General features: G+C 44.1%; 1 protein-coding gene across 2 annotated transcripts in view; it reads right to left on the bottom strand.

The window, feature by feature from the left end:
- Positions 1 to 19,294, bottom strand: part of Ypel2 (yippee like 2) — a 59,476-nt gene extending 40,182 nt beyond the window's left edge. Inside the window, exon 1 of one of the 2 annotated variants that reach the window (XM_020179389.2) lies at positions 19,084 to 19,294. The gene's annotated coding sequence lies outside the window, so the exon portion shown is untranslated. Of the gene's footprint in view, positions 1 to 18,754; positions 18,993 to 19,083 lie in introns of those variants that run through there. The other variant, XM_074046214.1, reaches the window with a different exon arrangement.
- Positions 19,295 to 21,991: the final 2,697 nt, after the last annotated feature.

Genomic DNA, 21,991 nt, shown 5'->3' with positions numbered 1-21,991 from the left:
TTGAAGATAAAATTATTTAGAGAGACAGGGGAGGAAGACAAACAAAATCAGATCTTACTTGCTGGATTATGTCTGGGATCCATCTGGACATTTAAAAGACAATCCACAAATCACAGTCTTCTTTTCCCACTAAACCTCACTGGAACCAAATCTTCTGAAGGGAAGCTGCCTTCCTTCCTGGCATCCTTCCCACCACAGCAATCATGGAAGCCATCATCCTCCTGAGACTCTGTATGTCTTCCCAAATGGCCAACACCACTGGCTAGCACTAGCCTAGTGACAAGTGGTCACTACCTCTTATCCAACAGTGAGAACACAGCCCTTCTGCAGCCAAGTCAAGTCAGCTCCATATCCAATTTGGATCTCACATATATGTGTGATGTCTGACTGCTGAAGGGATTCAAACCTACAGGTGCCAGTCCACGAAGTCTTTCCTGCTAGGTCTCCCACCACCTTCTGGTTTGTTTATGATATTGATAATTGAACCCAGAGCCTTGTGTAGGCTAAGCAAGTGTTCTACCACCTGGGCTATGTCCCCAGCACTCTGGTTTTTTTATTTTGTTTTTGAGACGGTCTTACTACCTTTGCCCAGATTGACCTCAACTGGCAATTCTCCTACCTCTGCCTTCGAGTAGCTGAGATTATAGGCATTCCACCACTGTTCTTAAAGATGTGAAATCAGGTTACACCAAACAGTATTAAAAAATACTGAGAGGATTTGGAGGTGGGAAATAACTCCCTCAGCTTTGCCTCAGAGACAGGCCTGGCCATAACAGGATACAGGGAAGGAAGACACATGAACCCTTGGCTCCAGATCTTCCAGTGGATTGAGTATTCTCACACCCTGAAAATACTCTAAGTAGTGGGTGAGGCGAATAAACAAATCAGCCTACAATAAACCAATGTTGTTGAGTGCCAAAGGGTTATATGTGGTAGGAGTCAGGTACCCCCACCTTGGGGTTTCCTAAAACACCTTCAACCTTTCCAGTATTCCTGTTCCACTATTAGGAAGGACAGAATTTCCAGGAAGGGAAGGGTTGGTGAGGTAGGGTAAGGAAAAGGGAATCTGGGCAAGGGAAAGGGAGCATTAGCCTCCCCACTCCTCCCCTCAGACCAAATATTTCTGAAGTACATGGCTTTGACTGCCCAATGGGGATCATAAGCAGCACTGAACCCATCTGGTCTTACACAAACACCAAGGGAAGAAAGGGAAACAATGAGCCTGGCTGCCTCTCTGAGTTTACAGAGCAGATACAGAATCTGTTTTCTTATACATGCAGACAGCTTCTAAATTATGCATTTCCCTGGTGTAGAATTATTTCTTTTCTCACTTCTGTAGATAACCAAAAGTTCACAGGCAGAGGCCTCTGGTTATTCTCAGTTTCAAATCTGAATCTTCAAACTTATTTACAACTACCTTCTACAGAATATGCATTTCCAGTCTGTATTAAGTGTATGTCACAAACACATACCCATGCACACCCATTCATTCCTTACCATGGCTCTGAATTTAAAAAGGCAAGAGAAAAATTCATCAGTGAGCCAGTGACCTAGGCTGTGTGATGCTGGAAAACCCTGGAAGGCCTGGACCACAGACATTACTAGAACTGACTGCGACAGACTCACTCTTCCACTTTGCTCTTTAATATGATTAGTTCACGGGCATCCTAAAGAGATAACTCCTTCCCTAAGAAGAAAAGGGGACTTCCTGAAAATGCATCTTGTTCAACTGGTCCAGTTCAAGCTAGAAGGAACAAGGAAGAAGAGGAAAGGAAGCAAGAGCAACACAAGGCCTGTATGGTTAAGAAGAAAGGAGAGAGCAGGCTGAGTGAGAGAGAAAGATGAGAGCCAGAGACTGAAAAATTGTCACCTAGTACCGTCTGCTTCCCTTTTATAGGAAAATTTAAAAAGGTGCTTCTTTAGGTGATTCTTAGGAAGGAAAATAAGTGTATTTTTTTAATGAGAGAATTAAGGGGAAAGGGTTGCAGAACTCACTACATTTTAATTTGGGGATTTGGTCTCTTTTAATGGAACCACAGGGTCCATGCTTCGTGACTCCAACTCCTAGAGCATTTTGTAGTCTAAATAGATTGCCAACAACAATCAAATGAGCTCAATATGTAAAAGCCTCAGGGCACATGTACAAATTAAACAGCATTTAAAGAGAACTAATAATCCATCACAGTAGAAACTAAGTGGAGATTTGCTACCATTCCTAGCTGGCTCATGCTGACCAGCATGGAAATAAAAAATGTGAAATAATTGTGACTAAAAACAAAGCTCCTAGACATACCACCTCGAGAGCCAAACACATAGCGAACACATGCCAATTTTGGCTGGCCCAAACAAAACCTTCTGAGTGTCATTAGGAAGGAAGGGTGGCAGGTACACATTCTTTACGTAAGCCATGAAGAACTTGAGGCGTGGTCTAGAAGCCAGATCACCACCACACACAGAGCCACAGAAACTGACCTGTAGGAGGAACTGACTAGAGCGAGCAACTCCTCCAGATTCAGGACAGGTCGGTCCCCAAGGCGTGCCTCTGTAGTATTGTTTTCCTAGGTGTTTTGTCAGAGAGTAGGCGAAGGCTGGAATAGAAGTAGGCTCTAGAATCTCTGAAACCAGTTCTACTCCTTTCAAGCTAGGTGACTTTTGGCAAGTTCAACCACTCTGTTCCTGAGTTTCCCCATCTCTAATAACAAATAACATCAACCTACAGTGTGCTAAGTATCAAATAAGATGACCTAAGTGCATACACGGGGCTGGCATACAATATACACCAAAACTATACTTAGTAGTGGTCAGTGAAAACAAAACAGATTCTACTGCTTAAAAAAAGAAAAAAAGAGGCCTGAGAGTTCAAACAGATGAGGAGTTTGGGCTCCTTTTGAAAACATCTTTCCTGTTTCTCCTGTTCAAGTTGAACCCAATGCCTATTTATTGCCAGACTGGTCCTAGTGGCATGGGTGGCCTGCTTCTCTTAAGACCTTTTATTTGTTTATTCACTTATTTATTTACTTATTTATTCATGGATTTTTGAATTTACTTATTTATTCATGGTGCTACTATGTAGCCCAGGCTGGCGTCAAACTTTGATCTTAGGATCTTTTATTCTGTCTTGAAGCATGCTGAAGAGATGCTACCATTAAGACAACATCTCTCCAAATCTAGAATTCTCTTTTCAAGGCAAGACAGGAGATAATAACATTGGAAGACCCATAGATGTGTGTTGATTTAAGGTCCTTTTAAATTTTTTTAATTTATTCATTTGTTATTTTTCCTTATTATTTATTTAGTTATCTAATTTAATCATGTATTGCCATGCTGGCAATTGAACCCAGAGTCTTGTGCATATGAGGCAAGACTCTACCACTGGGCTACATCCTCAGCCCCAGTAAGGGCCTTCAAAGAGCTGGCTTCAGAAGACATCTTCAGTGTCTCTGCTATTATGCTAAGTGCCTCTCATATACACAGCCATGAGTATCCTGAGCCTCTTTCTCCCTCAAATCCACCCTCCCTCAAATCCAACAGTGGCTAAAATGCCACTTGACCATGTTATCACTCTTACAACTTCAGAAAACACAGACTTAACCATGTTATCACTCTTACAACTTCAGAAAAGCAAAACAAGAGAGTGGCTAAGAAGTCAAAACCTGGAAGCAGTTTCGAATCTCAGCTCCATCATTTACTAGCTCCATGACCTTGCACAAATTAATCTCTCTGAACCTCAATAATATCTACTGCACAGGGCTCTGGTGAGGATTAACTAAGTTAACAGAATCAAAGCACTCATGTACATGCCTGGCATGCAGTAACTAACTATTCAATAAATTCCTAGTGTGTATTACCACCTTCAACCAAGAAGGCTTCAGACTCAATTCATACGCTTATACTTTGTACTTCATTTACTGAGCTGACTTTTAAGAGTCTACTATGTGTTAAGAAACCTCTTTTAAAGCTCAGGATTTGGCAAGATGACCAAACACTTTGTTCCCCAACACACCATGCTTGCATTCACACATCTATGGTTTCTTGATGTCATTCCCCAAGTCTGGTACAACCTTCCCACTGCTTCTCACTAGACCATTTGTCTATTAAGACTCAGCTCAACTGTCACTTCAGTGTTGGGCTGAGTGGGCCCTCCTCTGTGTCTGTCTGCTTCTGACTGAACCCTACTGAAATTGGAATGACCATTTCCTGTCTCTGCATCCTCTACTAGATAGAGGTAAGCTCCAAGAGCAGAGACCATGTGTGGTCCTTTCTGTACACCTGAACACAGCAGCACAAGATACAGCAGAGACTAAATACCATATGTGAACTGAAATCCCTTTGCTCACTGGGCTGCTGACTGGACCAGTCCACCTAACTGCACAGGGAACACACAAAACAGATGCCCCTCCTTTACCCTACAAGGAACGAGGAAGAAGGCAGAGTTACTCTGGGTTCACAGGCCCTATCTAACCCAATTCTCCCTTCACAACTTCTACTCAGGCCCTATGCTTAGACACTCAGGAAAAACATGGTTCTCCTGGACTATAGATGATTTTCCAGATCCTAGATGCTAATCAATGACCTGTTATTGTCATCCATGCTGGGTTTCTTTTTTAAAAAAACAAAATTTCTTAGACAGTCTAAAAAGGACAATGGGACAAGTACCCATGTCTTGTTTGAGGCTCCATGAGGAAGGAGAGAAGCCCTGAAAAATGGTGGTAGCAGTGGAAAGGAGTAGGCAAGCCATTTCAGAGACTGGGAGACAGAAAAAGAGAGATGAAATGACTGAGGAAACCCTTTACCCCAGGAGAGTTAATCCTCCTTACCCAGTCTAACTTCACCAGAATTCTAACCCCTGACCTGGCAGCACTGAGAGACTCAGTGTAGTGCATGGTTAAAGGCACAGGATCTGAGGCAAGTGGACTTGGAATCAGTTTGGGTTCTTTTCGTTCACTGCATTACCACTGGGCAAACTGCCTGAAAGGAGATACCAGTGCCTACCTCCTGGAGGAGACAAAAAAATTAGATAGTGCAAGTGAGGCATCCAAACACAGCCCCTGGCACATGGTTAATACCCAATAACCTTGATTAGCTACAATCCTCCTTACCAGCAAGGGAGAAAAGGCACAGGAGTTGGTCCTACTCACAAGACCAAAGGGAACAGCGCTCCTATGCCCCAGGTTGATTCATGACAGTGAGGAGGTTAGGGCCTAAACTAATCCACTTAAAGGTACATTGTGCTTTAAGTAGGCTTTTCTGACTTAGCTGGGGACCTGATATTATTGCTGTCATTTCAAACAACAGATCACTCCATCACTAAATGAATTGGAAAAATCACCTCTGTGGTCTGCATCAATGTTACTAATCTCAAGACAGGGCTACTGTTGAAAACATCTCTGAAAATCCCCTATTAAAGCTGCCATAAACTGATGTGCAAGACACACAGGAAAAATCAATATAATTTTACAGATACCTCTTTTATACCACTGGATCCACGTGGTATTCCAAATCCATCTAGATGATAATCAAAACCAGCTTGGATAGCAAGAAGGCATTTGCCTTCAAAAACAAAGCCAACCATTCATCTCAATGCCAGATACAGGGTTCAGTCTTGATTTCAGGGGAGTTACCTGTCATATGATAATCCTACACGATCTCTAGGATTCCTTCTGCTCTTTAAAGTCCAAATTCCAAGTTGTGATGATGTCTGCCAATGAAATCCTGCCCCAGAGCAAAATATCCATCCACCAACCTTCATCTTGTTAAGTCTTAGAATTGGGCAAGGTCACAGAGCATGCCGGTCTTACAGAGCCCACAGACTACTGCTGAACCAGGATGCCTTTGCAACATCTGTTAGCGGAGATAGTTAGTATATGGCCCTTAGAGAAGCACTTTACCTGAGATGACCTCCATGCGAAGCCTCCATCTGTTAGAGGATCTGTGCAGGAAAGGTCATTCCCTTAAACATCACGCAAACTGCATGTCATTTGCTAAATATTAGACAGATGCCGATGTTGCTGGCTGACTATCAAATGATCACATATTATATCTGGTTGTCTACAATTTCAATAAAAAATAATGTAAAAAGTCCAAAGAATCTGCCTGAAGATAGGTTATTACTAAGTATACTTGGCTGAAGTTTATCAATGGCTTCTTCTTTCTTTCTTTATACAAATCTCAGTTCCAAAAAGGATTTAAGATGACTTACAAAAACAGTTACACAATACAGTAACATTTAAAATAGATTAAGATCAGGGTGAAAGAATAAAATTAAGAACAAAAGGAAAGTTTGGACATAGAAATGTATGCTTTCAATAACTAAATAATTATTGAAGTTCAACTACAAATTTGGCTTTGAGCTCCTTGTATTAGGGCAAAAAGGAATATCAGCACTTACAAGGTTTATATTTCCTATAAAATTAAAGTATTTTGCTTGTTCAGGATACAGATTTTCTAACAGAAATTTTCCTGTGGGTGGTCACTGAGGAGACAATGAGCAATCTAGTGAACAAAATTCTCAGAATATCTCAAGAGTTGTTACCATGTAACCATCTTGCAAAATTGTTCCTTAGAGTGTCCCTCTATGAAAACAGACAGCACAACTACAACAACAAAAAAAAAACCCACCAAAATGCAATTGAGTAAAAGGGATTCTTCTTGGGGTGGGGATGGGGGGGGTCAAAGTAGAGCAGGCCGAGAATAGGAATTTCTGATGGTCTTTCTGGAGCCCATGATAAAATACAGACTCTAGAGGAATGGAGAGCTACAGAGCCTTCTGGAAATGCTTCATGAATAGCATTAATCACAACCAGGACCTTGAATAACAAAATATGGGCAGCCTCCAACATGTCAGGTCCAAACATTGATACTTTTTAATGCTAACACCATTTGGCCTTGGTGTGGCATTCAGTTGTTTCTCCCTGAAACTCAACGGGCTCCTCCATGCTTGTTCTGGTTCTTCTCCCTCCTCTCTGGCAGAGCATGAGTCTCTGTGGCTGTTCTTCTATTCTTCTCCCTGGAGGTGCTTCTACCTCATGCCTGTTTGCCTCCCCTGCGTATTCTCCTCTACACCTGCTCAAGTCTTCTAGACCAGTGCCTTCTACTCCCAAACCCTTGACAGCCTTCTACAGGACTCCTCCATGGAGCTCCTAGGAAGACATTTCAAACCAAACACATCCAAAGACAACAATTGGTTTGGGATGTAGCTCAGCAGTAGAGCATTTGCCTGAGGCCCTGGGGTTCAGTCCCCAGTACCACAGAAAGGATTCCTATAAACCAATATTATCTTTTCTCTTCCCCCTTGCTCCCATCACCTTCACCCCAATTCTGTTCCTTCTTTTGGGCCCTACTGCCCAAGCAAGAAACACTCTTCCGCTCTCTCCCTTCTAGATTATATTTCCTTTTTGAGATACCGTTTTGCTGTGTAGTTCAGGCTGGCCTTGAACTCAAAAATCCTCCTGCCTCTGCCTCCCAAGTGCTGGGATTACAGGCATGGCCCACTATCCCCAGAACCCTTCTGTAATACATGTTATTTGTCCCCTAGACAGTTGGTTCTGCCCCATCCCCCTTCTTTTGTGGTGCTGAGGATCAAACTCAGGACCTCATGTATGCCAGGCAAGAAAGTGCTCTACCTCTGAGCTATATATCCCCAGCCCTGGCTCTGCTTTTCAACACAGCCCTCCCATTGCTATCCTCACCATCAGCAGCAGCACTGCACAAATGCCATCCTCTCACTATGGGCAACTGTGCTTGCTTCTTAACTGGACTCCCTGACTCAGCTCTTACCTCTCCAGCCCATTCTAGAATTCTATTTATAAAATACAATCTGATCACATCTCTCTCATGTTTCAAAACCTCCAGTGCTTTTCTATCCACAGGACAGGGTCCAACCCCTCAGGTGGCACCAACAGCCTGGGCCCATCTGTCTTTATTATTCTTATCACTTCCCAACACCACTGCAAACCTGTTTGGAGAAACAGACAGACCAAGTCAGTCATTACCTTGTCCTTTTCCTCATATTGTTTTAGACACCTGCAATGCCTTACGTCCTGCTCACCCCTTCAGACCCAGCTCAGGTTAAGACCAGAAGCAGAGCTGGTGACCCCTTCTTCATCTTCCTCTGGAATGGAATGTCCATGAATCTGTCTCCCCACCAGCCTGGGAACTTCCTGCAGTCAAAGGTCCCATCTCATTACCCACTCCTCACAGTGATTTCCCTGGGACTCAGTGTCCAGCACTTTGGAGATACTTGAAAAATGTTGAGTAAAACGAGTGACCATCAGTGATACCATGCTGCCATATAAAGCTGGTATTTTTCTAAATTTCCTTACTTTGTCACTATCCAGTACATTTAAAATATCTAATTCTGGGGCTGGCAGTGTGGTTCAAGTGGTAGAGTACCAACCTATCAAGAGCAAGGCCCTGAGTTCAAATTCCAGTACCACCAAAATAAATGTCTAATTCTGGTAATTACACCATAATGGGACTCACCATTAACACTCTACAAAGTTAAAAAGCCCATAAATTCTTGTAACACCAACTCACTAGGGCTGGTAGGTGTGTCTGAAACTCAGCACTGTGAGGTCATAGATCAGATGAGCTACGTGAACCTCTGATGGTTTTACCTGCCTACTGACTGACACCAGAAATATTTCCTATTCCACCTCCCCAATCCTTCACTCTCCATTATATCCCACAGTGCTTCTTCCCAAGTGATCCTACCCAGGCTGACAGTGACTCTGGACCCCTAGAGAAACTCTCAAGGCTCTCAACCTAGAAGTCTTCTCCCAGGGTTGTCTCCATAAAACCCCCAGGCAGTCTGAGCTGGTGTTCTAGTCCAGTATCAGACTTGGCTCAGGCCAAGAGGGAAAGGGACCCTTGCCTCTCTACTCCACACAAGAGAGGACTCAGGACTGGAGGTGTGGTTCAAGTGGTAGAGCTCTGCTTTCTAAGTGCATGCTCCACTACCAAATGAGTTCAAACCCAGTCCCATCAAAAAATAAATAAATAAGCACAGTCTGCTTTCCCTCCATGCCCAAGGGATTGTCACCCTTCAATACCAGTTTCCTTTTGTATCTGATCATGCTCAGAGATGATAATCCTGGTTAAGACAAAACAAATAATTCTTTCCCAGAGTCTATGACCCAAAGAAAGAGTTGACCCATTCCCCTGTCCCTAGACAGGTTTATATTTGAACTATAATGAAAAACACTCATTTAGAATAAGGTCTAAGCATGATTGTAATCCCAGCACTGAGGAGGCTGAGGCAGGAGGATCATGAGTTCAGTCTAGGATACATAATGAGAGACCCTGACTCAAAAACAAGACAAAAAAAGAAAGAAAACAAGGTCTTAGAAAATAAGACACGGCTTATTTTCAGAATTTACTTCACTAGGGAACCCAACCTCAGCTAAGCCAGGTCCCCTGTTCCACAAGCGACATTATTAACAGTTGCATTTTCCCTTTTACTGAGGTGATTTTGATTGTATCTGTGCTTCCCAAACTCAAATATCTGTTGAATAAATAAGTGTCTTTTGGACTATGGACACTGTCTGACCTTGATTTCTAACTGCTAGTCCCCCAGGGCACAGCTGGAGCCTCAATTAACTACAAACCATCCATCCTAGATCTGCCAATACAATTCTGTTGTTCAGCTGTCAGCATGCCTTTGGCTCTCTCACTTTCATCTCCCAATTCAAATAAATCCAAAACCCTAGACTCTGACATCTGTGGCTGGGCTCCCTGCCTTTCCACAATTAGAATTTAGAAATTGAACTTTTTAAAACACAAGAGGAAAAAAGGAAGAGGTACTTCAAAAGGATGCCTGCATATCCAAAGATCCAACCTTTGCCAGGCAAGATGATGCATGCCTGTAATCCCAGAACTTGGGAGGTGGAAGCAAGAGGATGTTGGGTTTTGTGCCAGCCTAGACTACATAGAAAGACCTTGTCTCAAAAGACCTAGCCATCACCAGCCCAAAGGTGGATATATTTTGCTCTAGGAATTATTAAACTGTCATTTAGTGGTGCCATTGATTGAAGGACAGGAAAGAGGGCAGAGAAGGAGAGTGATTCCACAGATTTCTGAATTTCTTCTTCGTATGAGAATAGCAGGTAGACTTATTAAGGTTTAAAGACTCTTTTCTTTTCAGGCCTGGCACATAGAGGAAAGACATGCACACTGCTAATTCAGCCTTTCCATATAATTTATGTAACTTCCATCAAGCTAGTTGTTTATGGGTCAGTACTCTCATTAGGTTTTGAGCCATTCCTGACCACAGACCATGCCTGGTTAATCATCCCTCATGACTAGCCCAAAGTCTGGCATGAAGAACAAGCCTTAAAAACTCAGTTAAAAAAAAACAAAAACAAAAACAAAACTCAGTTAAACTGGGCACCAGTGGCTCACGCCTGTAATCCTGGCTACTCAGGAGGCAGAGATCAGGGGGATCGCAGTTTGAAGTCAACCTGGGCAAATAATTCATAAGACCCTATCTTGAAAAAAAAAACCCAACACAAAAAAGGGCTGGTGGAGTGGCTCAAGGTGTAGGCCCTGAGTTCAAGCCAGCCAAAAAAAGAAACACTCAGTAAAAAGTCAGGTGCCGGTGGTTTCACACCTATAATCTTAGCTACTTGGGAGGCTGAAATTGGGAAGATCCCAATGCAAGGTCAGCCCAGGCAAGTAGTTCAAGACCCCATCTCCAAAATAACCAGAATACAATGGACTAGAGCTGTAGCTCAAATGGTAGAGCACTTGCTCTGTAAACATGAAGACTTGAGTTCAAACCCCAGTCCACCAAAAGAATTAAAATTGAAAAATGAAGAAAGTTCTGTAAGGAGGCTGGGGCATGGTTCAAGAGATAGAGCACTTGCCTAGCATGCTCAAGACCCTGGGTTCAATCAGACTCAATGCTTCAACATTAAATTGAAGAAGTGAGTGAAATCTAGACTTAAAAAGGAACAATGACATGAATGGAAAGGTGGAGCTGTTTGGGGGGAAAATAAGACGGGGTGAGTGAAAGGAGAGGATGACGGGGGTGGGGGTGAATATGATCGAAGTATGTTATATATATGGATGAAAACACAATACTGAAACCCATTAAGGTTTTTAGAAAAGAAGGGGAAGAGTAATAGAGGGGTGAATATGATTAAAGTATGTTAGATGCCTGTGCAGAAGAATGACAAGGAAACCCCTTAGTGTAATTAATGCACACTAAATTAAAATTTTGCAGAAATGAGAGAAAATGTAGGAGAGAAGAGAATAACCTGAATCAGAAGGTAGCACAACAGATTAGGTCCAAGAAAAAGCTAGTTTTCAGTTCTTCTTAATGGTGTATTTAGTTCTAAGGCTGCAATAAAGTATGGGGATAACATGTATTCAGATCCTAAAGGAAACAAATTAGGAACCTCATGAAAGCACCGTTTAGGTTTACATAATACATGTGTTTATAACATTAATACAGAAAATACCAAAAGAGAACTCATTCCTACTTTAAAGTCCATGTGTCAGTGTGTCAATTTAGAGAAGGACTCCCAACAGGCAAACACAAAGTACACAAAGGAGAGATAAATATAATGGATGTAATGGAGCGATACAAACAAAAGGAAGATGCAAAAGGAGAAAGAGTAAGGGAAAGGAGGGCAAAGGCCAAGAAAGGATGCTTAGCGGATTCTGCCAGAGCCATCAACAACTACCTCAGTGGTTTCAGAACTCAGAACTGTGTAGGATTGGCTGCATTAGAAAAATGTAGGAGGGAAAAAACAAAAAACACACAGGAAATATTGGGGAGTAGTACCATGTATTTTTATTACAGATTTCCCATCCTGAAAATTACAATTTGCAGGCCTTGGTAATGCTGAGGAACCATCATACAGCCAGGGTTGAGAATCTCTAGCAAGGGTCTCCTTTGAGGATACGTGTTTTTTTTTTGGCAGTATTAGGATTTGAACTCAGGCCCTCATGCTTGCAAGGCAGGCACTCTACCACTTGAGCCACTCCACCAGCCCTGAGGATACTTTTTAATCCATGTCAATGAGACCTAGTCACAGTTCTCCATCCTTAGGAGTTCTACTGGGATGAAGTCACAGTCTACTTCCATGGAGTCACTCCTAACTGCAGCAATGGCAGCCCAAGCAGCAGCCCAGTGTTCTTTCCCTATCTCAGGTGCCCATTGAACATTCTTCACAGATTCCCTCTAATCTTTGGGTCTCTCTGAGCCTTTGCATGCATTTAGTTTCCCCTGGAACGTTCCTGCATGCTTAAATCCTCTTCACATGTCCACCTTCAAAACACCCACCCTGCCTTCTGAATCTCCGTAATGACTAAACTCTTTCTACCTGTACTCTGGGTATTTATACATGCCTTTATCACTGATTGGAGAATATGCTTGGAAGAGCAGGGTCTATATCCTAACTCAATTTTATCTCCCAAAGGCCTTAGTACCTATTTAATGATTACTGCTCAAGAAAATAAAACAAAAGCAAGGTTATATTTCAGCCCTGTGCTAAGGTTCCTCAAAATATTTCTGACTGGCAGATGTGTTCATGCTTCTGCTCCCTTGACTCAGGTACAATACTCCCAAACAGAACTCCTGGAGAAAACAAAACAATACAAACCATTAGGAAGCTCAGTATCTCCCACAACTCAATTTTCTATCAGCTCCAATAAAATAAAACCAATTTCTTTGGTGCAAAGCTCAGCCACTGATAACACCATATGCCCAGAAGACCCTATCTGAGCCCCAGTGGCATCCATCTGCCACCTACCATCTGCATGTCAAGCTTTCCTTTCCTGGTGAGAAACAGACAAGGGAACACCAGACACGAGAAGTTAACTTCATTTTGAGCTGGCAATCTAGTTTCAGATCAAAGCCACATTTGAGACAGTGGGGGAAGGCTGACTGCTTGATAGCTCCAGAACTCAAGTGTAGCCAACCTAGTCAGGTAACAGAAATTACAGGTGGCAGCCATGTGGCCCCTTGATGGTAGAGCTGCATCTTCATGGCAGAATGCTCCTTTGCCCCATTACAGGAAGTACACTTTGCCTAGTATTAAGACATTATGAGAAATTTAGGATTTAGGTCAGAAGTTGGTATGCTTCTAAGAAGTACAGAAGTAGAAAGAGCCCTTGGCCAGAGGGGGAAAATGGCATGGTTTGTAGTCTGGGGTTTGCCTTACCTAATTAGTACTGTGTCTTAAGTACGTCCTTTTTGCTTGTCTGAGCCTCAATGTTTATATCTCTAAAATAAAACCCCTAAAGTGGATTTCCAGCTTGCATCTAAAATTACAAATCATTCACTTAAAATTATAGGAAAAAAATTATAAGGTTAACCCTGGAAAAAAATTAGGATACAGGCTCCTATACGGTTACTAAAAATCAAGCCACAAATTTGGCTCTGTATTTCCTGGCAGCCAAAGCAAAGAGAAATACGAGCAGTTATAAATTTCCAATTGTCTACAAAGAAAAAGCATACCAGTTCTCAAAGAATATCTCCCATTAAGTGAGACATTAAGTGAAGTTGTAACTAAACTCTTCAACAATATAAACTGTAGAACTGTAGAAACAAGTCATACAAAGCTATTTCTAACAGTCCCTTGTTTTGTTCTGTTTGACTCAGGATCTCGCTATGTAACCTAGTTTGACCTGAACTCATGACCCTCCTGCCTTAACATCTTGAGTGCTGGGATTGCAGGTATGAACCTCCACACCTGGCTCTGTTGGTGCCTTTTTTTTTTTTTTTTTTTGGTGTGGTACTGGGGTTTGAACTCAGGGTCTACACCTTGAACCACTCCACCAGTCCTTTTTTTTTTCCTTCTTCTTTTTTTTTTTTTTTTTTTTGTGATGGGTTTTTCGAGATAGGGTCTCATTAACAATTTGCCCAGTCTGGCTTTAAACATCGATCCTCCTGATCGCTGCCTCCTGAGCAGCTAGGATTACAGGCGTGAGCCACTGGCACCCGGCTGTCATGGTGCCTTTCTATGAAAGCAAAGGACAGACACTGAAGTTCATCTCAGTAAAAACAATCTTACAGAGGCTGAGAGAACATGGCCCAAGTATCTAGCTTTCAGTTGGATCAGATTAATCCATCAAGGAAAAACAACAAAAATGGCCAGAGGAACAGGGAGACAACACATCCTTCTGAAAACTTTGAGAAATATTACTTCAGAATGGTGCTTGCAGAGATGGGCTGCAGTCAGTCTGCCATCTGATGATCTGTAAATCCCACTCCAGGTCTGATACATTTAAGTGGCATTTGGTAGTTTCCCACCCTCACCCCCAAATCAATGAATTGGGAATGGATGGCTGCCAGCCAGTGAGGAGAATACATCAATATCAGTGCTGTTATTAATAGCTAGCACTGAGTGCCCAGCCCCTTGCCTGGTTTCCCTGTATTCTCTCACTTAATCCTCCCATAAATCCTGTGTGATAGGAACTATTATTAGTGCCATTTTACAAATAAGGAACAAAGACTTGGAGAATTTTAGATTGTCTAAGGTCACAGAGCTAATTATCCAGTTCTGATTCCAGAGCCCAGGCTTCTAGCCCCACCACAGTGTCTCCTGGTATTAATGAAATATGATTACTGATAGAAATGTTAATTGTCAGAAAAAAAAAATGAGGCCTGCAGTAAGGTCAGTATAGGAGACAATGAGAATAAAAAGAGCTTTTAGAGACTTTGGCAACCTAGAAATAGAATAAAACAATGAAAAAGACTGAAAAGCGGAAATTGCAAAAGAAACCAATTCTGAGAGAATCCCTCTCTATGGTGCAGAGTGGCTCAAGCAGTAGAGTGCCTGCCTAGCAAGTGCAAGGCCCTGAGTTCAAACTCCAGTACCACCAATAATAACAATGATAAAACTAAATATTACTTTCTACTTTAGAGACTCTAAACCTTGGCTCTCTTGATCATTCATTCATTCATTCATTTACCCAACAGATATTTAACCAGTGTCAACCAATGTCAACCACTGTCAGCAAGTTACAGGGAATGGAAGCTCTCGGTATTCCATTCCAGTAAACAAGTAGGCAATGTATTTCCAAGAAAAATAAAGTTAGGGATTAAGAAAGGCTGAGGAACTCTGTGTGTGTGTGTGTGTGTGTGTGTGTGTGTGTGTGTGTGTGTGTGTGTCGGGGAGCTGTTTGAGATATTTGATCAGGGAAGGGCTCACCAAATGTGAAAGGAATCAGTTGTGCCAAAACTTGGAGAAAGGGTATCCTGGAAAGTGAAACTAGCAGTAGAAAAGCCCTGTAACTTAAAAAAGTGTGGCATGTTTCAGAAACTTCAGGATGGCCAGTGCAGCTGAGACAGAAATGAAGCTGGGAGGACTGGGTGGAGACAGGTAGGGGATGAGGTGGGAACAGTTGGGGGATGGGCAGGCACCCAATGACTACAGAAAAAAAGAGTTATTACATCTGAAGTGCAGGAGGAAGCTGCTGGCAAATTGTAAGCAAGTTAGTAGCATATTCTGACTTACTTTTAAGCCCTCCAGAGATACAGCCACAGCGCCAGAAGATTCAGGCAGGTGCAATCCTTTACAGACTCAAGTGGCTATCACCTTTTGTTAAGGATAATATCACTGAAAACTTGTCAACTCTTAACAAAATACCCTTAGCCTGCAGGCTCTGGCTGGCTTTCCATCATTGTAGGCTGGAATTCACAATGATGCCTCTTCCTTTTCCAGAGCTTTATACCTGTCACAGCACCAAGTGGCTTGCTTGATAGACCCTAGGGAACAAGGGAACTGATCCTGCTCTTCCATTTGCATCTCACCTGAGTATCTCTTCCCTCTGCTTTTCCTATAGGAGATATCCTATCCTTTGGCTTTGCTTTTGCTGCTTTCTTTTTCCCATACACTCAAACTGAACATTCTGAATGTCAGCTTCTTGGTCAAACTGATCATGATTGAAGTTAACTTAAACAATTCCATAGTTTAAAAATATTCCACAGTTAATATTCCCATATTAGGCACACCTTTGCCAAGAAGGACTATAGAATTTGAATTTAGATCATTTAGTGTCCTTTTGAAGCTAAATTGCAGCTTTGATTAATTCAAAGAAATTTCTTCTACCACTGTTTGGACACAAGATGTGTGAAATATCTAAGGGTTGCAGAGGTGTATGCTTGTGCTTGAAGGCAGAAGTAAAAGCATCAGAAACTGGATGATTAACAAGATCCACCTGCACACAGGAGTGGGGCTCCCTTGCAATGAGAAAGAAACAAAGAGGAGTAAGCAAAGAGGTGTGGGAATTCCTGTCTCTTATTACATCTGAAGATAGGCAAGCCACTGACTCCCCCACCCCCTAAATAAAAATAAAGTCACCAGCCTGTCTTTCCCCCAGGCTATACAGTCTGGAATACCATCCAGATATTAAACAAAATCAATTCTTTCTTGTGCTGGCCAACTGTTAATCCCCCAAGCACAATGACCGAGTTGCTGTCTCAAAACCATGAACATCATTATGACAATGAAAAGTCCCATAATCTGTGAACAGCTCAGCAACTCAGCAGCACTACTCATCCCCAACCGCCATGCACCCAGAAACATCCAATGGTACAAAACAGTGAACAGTAGCCCTCAAATGAGCTGAAGTGGAGCAGGGAGGGCTGCTAGCTTCTTAACACCAACTGCTTCATGGCAGTTGGAAAACAACCTATACTGTGCCCTTAAACTTTTCAAAGCTTAGGCTAGTAGGGTTGGCAGCTGAGTGACCTTGGGCTTGCATGGAGTGCAGGTCACATACCTGATTTTGCATTTGTTATCCAAGTTTGCTTCTCATTATTCATTGCCACCAGCTCCTACTAGACCAGGGTTTCTAACCAGCCAGCCACCTGTATCACCACATTAATAAAATGACCACTTATTAAAAATGCAAATTCCTGTGCCCCACTGAAAATAAACATCTCAGAGTGGCCTGACAAACTGTTTTTAAACACTACCCAGGTCTTTACGCATACTCAAAAATTTGAGGACTTCTGTCCTAAGGCAATGCTTCTCAAACTGTGGGTCATGACCCATTTGGTTAGGAAATCTAATTAATGAGTCATGACCACCAGTTGATTATTTTTAATGAAGTAGAAAAAAAGTTTAACTAAAGCACACTGCAGGTAGTAAGGGTAATAATGATGGTTTCCTGGAAGTTATTTTGGTTATGGCTCATGTACAGTGCTTTATAACTTAATTCTTATGATGGATTCCACTCCAGGTTTGAAAACCATGTTCCTAGAGGGAAGAAGGAAAACAGTATTCTTGTGCAAGGTGCTTATTTTCTATTTTCCACCCCCAACTCCAATCTTTCTGATTTTAATTTAAGCAAAGAGGTATCAAGAGAGATCCAAGAAATGGTGTCACCGAATCCTAAATTGATAAGGCAAAGTCCAACTGAGGAAGGGGATGAGACCAAAGTCCCCACTCCACTCCCACTTGAGAGTATGTCATGAAGCTGGGGGCAAAAGATGGTGCCAAGGAAAGTTCATACAGTTCTCCTAACACTGAGCCTGTTGGGGGTAGGCAACACTTGTAGCCACTCATCACAGCTCAGAGAAAAGCCTCAGCATTAAGTGCTAAGGAAGTGAGGGACTGATGGACAGAACTCAGGTTAGATGCACCTCTGAGGTCCTATGATAGAAGGCTAGGTAAAAAGGAAAGGCAGGGAATGGTAAATCCAAACTCACTGATCACAGGTCCCGAGACCCCAGGACTAACAGATCACTGGACAGCATTAGCCATGTGAAATCAGTCCCACCACAACTAGTGAGATTTCCTTATCAAGCCCCAGAGTTCTTTGCACCTCTATTGTTCTGTAAGTGGGGTACAGGGAAGTGAGCCACTATCCATCCTACCCATTGCTCTTTTTTCTTTCTTTTTTGGGGGCACTGAGGTTTGAACTCAGGGTCTCACACTTGCTAGGCTCTACCAGTTCAGCCACTCCGCAAGCCCCTGCTCAATACTCTTGATATGGCGCCCCATCTTACTAGGCTAGAAGAAAGGAAGGGAGGGGAAAAAAAAAAGAGTAACGTGCTGTTGTCTTCTTAGACTCGCCAAAGACAAAGACTCACTCACTCAAAAACTCTCCCAGTTGCAAAGAGACTAAATTAACAACAACAACAACAAAAGACTCAGGAGCAGTTCCCCTGTGCCATTCACAGTGGCGGGACAGTGGGAGGGTGGACTATATACTAAGCAGGGGAAAACGGAGGACACTCACTCACTTGGTTTTTTAAATTCTTGAAGACAGGAGTTAAGTCGGAGATGGCAGTCCCCTGGGCAAGAGATCTAAAAGTATAGGTGTGTCTTTCCCCACCCCCACACCCTAAGCCCACCACTTAGGGAAAACTACCCAGAGGAGATCAGCAGCCAAGCAGGGTGAAGTTGAAGCAGCGAGGGGTCGGGGCGACCCCTGGGCGCCAGCTCCTGGGAGCTGATCGCTGCAGAGGCCACCACATTCCGCCGGGCAGGAGAGAGCTCGCGCCCACCTCCCTTGGCAAAGACGTTGGGGAGGCGCCGGGAGCCGCCAGGCAGGAACTCGCTGCGGTTATCTCGGCCGGGGGCTGGTGAAGCGCTCTCGGGAGTTTCGAGGGTGGCCAATGCCCCAGAGGCAGGGTCCCTAGGACGGCGTCCCCAGACTCAACGTCTCCAGGGGAGACTCAGGGTCACACGGGGCCAGAAGACGTCCGAAGCCCGCACTCAGACCCCCATGGAGTCATAGCCGCTGGGACTACACTGAGAAAGAAGCAGCAACCTGGTCTCCCAGTCCCCAGACTTGCCTGCTCCTCGCACCAGACCCCAGCTCCGAACCCGAGGCCCGTGCCACCTCGGCTGGCTCCGCTGGCTGCCGCCGGGGCTCGGTAGTGTTTGTAAACAAACCGATCACGTGGCCCGAGCGGCCCGCTCCCCGCCCTGGCACCCGGGCCCCCACGGAGGACCCCCACGCAGGACTTCGCCACCGTCGTCCGCGGCCGAGGGCGTTGCGCTCTGGGCGGGAGGGATCTCGGACGGGTGTCCAGTGCCGGGTTCCAAGAGCCCGCGCTGACAGCGCGCCCCACGCCCACGCGCGCCCAGCCCGCGCCCCGCTCGGGGCTCCAGGCTCACGTACCTGGCAGCAGCCAGGCCCGTCCGGCCAGCGCAGGGCTCTGCTCCGCGTGGGTGCGCAGCCGCGAAGGACAGCCCGGCTGGATCTGGAGCTACCGAAGCGCTCTTAAAGCCACAATCTCCGCCACTGCCGCCGCCGCCACTCCGCATCCCTCCGGGTCCGGGCCGGGGGCTGCCCTGTGACAGACGCGCCCCCGCGCCTATCCCCTCCGCTCGGCACATAGCAACACGCAGCGGGTTGGCCTGGCACGGCCGCAGCCCATCTGCGTGGAGCCAATCAGCGGAGGACGGAACTCCGCCCCCTGCTTCCCCTACCTCCCGCCCCCCACCCCTCTGCCCTGGCCGGGCTTGGGTGCAGGGAGTGCAGCGCTAGGGCCGGGTCCTGCCGGTTGAGGGAACTGAGGCGGGGAGGGAGAAAGGATGATGAGGATGGGTGGGCTTTCTGTGCCTGTTTGGGTTTCGAGTTTGTCCTGGGATTCCAGGACCTGGGGCGGGGAAGGGGAGAGAAATATTGGGCGGTGGGATTTATGGCGCTTTTACTCGGGGAGGGACAGGATAGTAGTAATTCCTTCCTTACAATTTAAACCATTCCCATCCAAGAGCCTAAGTTATCAGAAGTGGCCCTCAGGGTCCAAAGCAGTTAATTTTTTGTTCGGTTGAATTGTTAGTAAGCTAGTACCAGTCCCACCCGGTCCTGCCATGCCCTGCTCAGAAGCAAGGCATGATCCCTCTTCCCCCTGCCCTGCACCCGGTTAACGTAGGAAGGGGGCTCTAGGAGCATTGGAGGGCCCTGCAGACAGAGAGGAGTTCGGACAGCCCAGGAAGGAGAGCGGGATGATCTCATTGACCAAAGGGGAGGAGCCCACGTTCTGGGTCAGTGAGGTGGTGCTTTTCAAGGAAGAGAAGGTTAAAAAAATAAACTCAGGGCAGCGGGGAAATCCAGGGAGGCACTAGGTGGGTGGAGTGCGGCAGTCTCCCAGCAGGAAAACTGGTCAATTTGATAAAGAGTGTGCTTGCCAGGACAAGAGAAAAGAGCAGGTTCAGCCTTTCCACTAAGCCACTGGGGTTCTGCAGTTCATCCGAGGAAACCTCATGTTTCTACTGACATTTTAGGAAAAAAGAAAAGAAAAAGAAAAAAGAGAAAGTACATGTTTTATTGAGCAGCTATCAGGACGTGAGATGTTTTAGGAGGTCCAGCTGACTCCAATCTCCTTCCTATACTAGTTTGCACCAAAAAACAGAGTGGTGCTGGAGTAGATCCCCAGTGACTCAAAACTTCACCCTCAACTCCATCCAGCAATCTTTAAAATATTTTTAGCCAACCAGATTGTATTAAGTTTATGTACGTTGTATGGTCAACTATGAATAGGGTCCCAATGTTAGTAAAAACACCTCATATACGTCAGTAGGCATCAGCCTTTTATAAGTAAGGGCACAACCATTGTTTACAATTGGCTAGTTTGGAAAATCTAAATCATGAAAAAATGCTTTCAGGTGAGAAAGGATCACAGGGAAGAAAGGGTTAGCATTTAATCCTTAATCTAAGGAGCTGTAATGAAGTCTTTTTTTTTTTTTTTTTTTTTTTCCTTTTTGATGGTTCTGGGCTTTGAACTCTGGGCCTTATGCTTGCTAGGTAGATGCTCTACCACTTGAGCCACTCTGCCAGCCCTGTAATGAACTCTTCAAATTATCAAAAGCTTAATTTCTAACCCTCATCTGCCTCTTGGGAAAGTTTCTTTGTCTTCCTACTTCTTGATTTTCACAGTTTAAAATAGGGAGGGTTGGGGCCTGGGGATGTAGCTCAATGTTAGAGCACTTGTCTGGCCTGCATGATGAGGCTCTGGGTTTGATTCCCAGCCCTGAAAAGATAAATAAAAGGAGAATTGAAATAACATACTTCAAATCCCTCACAGCTCTGAAGTTCTAAGAAGGAACCAGAAAGTCACACTTGCTACATTTCTGTAACATTGTATTAGTGACTGTGTTGCCAGATTCCCCATTCCCAAACAGTAGATCCTGCATTAGTTTAACACCCTGTGATATTGTTAGTAACAATATTGGTGGCTACTGTTACTGTTTAAATAAAAGATAATGTTAGCTAAAGAAGACCTACCTGGTACAGCATTCCCAGGGAGCACTGAGGACCTCTGCAGGCCTGCTTGTGTGTTTGCAGGAGACTGAAAAAGAGGCAACAGGACTACAGGACTGGAAAACAATAGAATCAGCCAACCAGCAAAATAAAGTTATTATTATTATTATTAAGCCAGATCATGCCTCCTCCCAGTCAAAAAGAGCCAAGCATTGTGAGTTAACAAGGAAGAAGGGAGAAGTGAAACAAAGTACTAGATGCTCCTCTTCCTCTTCCTCTCCCAACCCAAATATTTTAGTTGCCCTCAGTACACTTTCCCCAGTGTCTACCATGTGCAACACTTCCTGCTGGACTTGGACAGGTTCTGAGAACCTCATGAGAGGAGAGATGCTGAGGTCTGTGGAGAGTTTAAGAACAGATATTTATCCTGAGGGCAAAAAAAAAAAGAGATGAAGCAATGTAGAGAGAGACATCAACAAATGTATTCACAATCAGATAGAGGACTTTTTAAAACAAAACCAATCTTGCCAATAAAGATGTGAGAGGTTCCTGGCCTCCAACAGAATATCATTCTGGCTTTGTGAATGAAACAGTACCCCTGTCTCCTTCCTATGAAGTAAGTTTATTCGTTCACAAAGTATTCATAGTCATTCTTTTCCAGCATCTTCTCCTACCAATCTTGTGTTCCCACCATAGTCACACATGTGCCACTACTGTGAACAAGGTCACTTTTTTAAAGGTAGCTAGGAAATCATCTCATGCAAGTCAGTTTTGTTTTTTTGTTTTGTTTTGTTTTGTTTTGAAGTTACAAATCCAGAGGAGT

Source organism: Castor canadensis, chromosome 11 (genome assembly GCF_047511655.1).
Source record: "Castor canadensis chromosome 11, mCasCan1.hap1v2, whole genome shotgun sequence".
Taxonomy (NCBI): Eukaryota; Metazoa; Chordata; class Mammalia; order Rodentia; family Castoridae; genus Castor; species Castor canadensis.
Note: the sequence above shows the minus strand (reverse complement) of the source record. Positions and strands in the feature narration are given on the sequence as shown.